The sequence below is a fragment of the Frankliniella occidentalis genome, unplaced genomic scaffold (assembly GCF_000697945.3).
Source record: "Frankliniella occidentalis isolate FOCC.00 unplaced genomic scaffold, Focc_3.1 Scaffold102, whole genome shotgun sequence".
Lineage (NCBI taxonomy): Eukaryota > Metazoa > Arthropoda > Insecta > Thysanoptera > Thripidae > Frankliniella > Frankliniella occidentalis.
In genome coordinates, this window is record NW_026267231.1 from 500675 (window position 1) to 501508 (window position 834).

Here is an 834-nt window from a genome sequence, read left to right on the forward strand (position 1 = left end):
ACGCAACTCCGCTCTGTTTGTTTCGCTTCTTTCCGGCCGTTTGCGGGGATTGTGGAGTGATATGTGGGAGTTAATTTCGCGAGTGGAAGGAAAGAGAACTCCCCGGGCAGGGCAGGGCGTATATAAACGTGCTTTATGGACAATGAACTGGCTGTGCAAACGTGAGCGTGCGCCGGGTTGCCTACCCTACAACGGTGGGGGCAAATAGCAAAGAAAAAGAACCCAACTAAAGCGGTATTATTTTTTACTTTCAATTTTTTCTTGCACCTGTTCTGTCTAATCTTTATTCTGCAAAGACTTAAAAAAAGGCTTTGCTTCTTTGCGTGTGGATCTTACGATGTTTGATATTTCGTTTTATTGTTCATCTTTTTGGCAGTGTTTGGGGCGCGGGATGAGACCTTTCCACGCCCCACTGATAACGCAATGACGTGTGTGGTGTGCACGCGTGCCCCGCCACTTCCCACCCGTTAGCAGCCCCCCCCCCCTCCCCTCCCTCTTCCCTTGCGCCCGTAGGTCCATCCCCCAATCCTCGACACTCGATGCCCCCCCCCATCCCCCCACTTCCTCTATTCCCTACCCCCGCTACCTCAACCCTTCCCCCCTCCCCTTCTCCATCCCACAAAGCCCCCGTGAAAAGCTTAGCGGGCCGCCCGTTCGCAGAACACCTGACTCGAATACAGCAATGCTGTGTCGTGCAATGTGATGGCCATGCGATTTTACTTTTTGCCCCGATTTCGGGTTTTGTTGTCGCTTTTGTTTGCGGTCTTTATAGTTTTTGGATATCTCACATATTATAAAACTTTTTCGAACCCATTAAGCTGCTTTCGCCGCAAT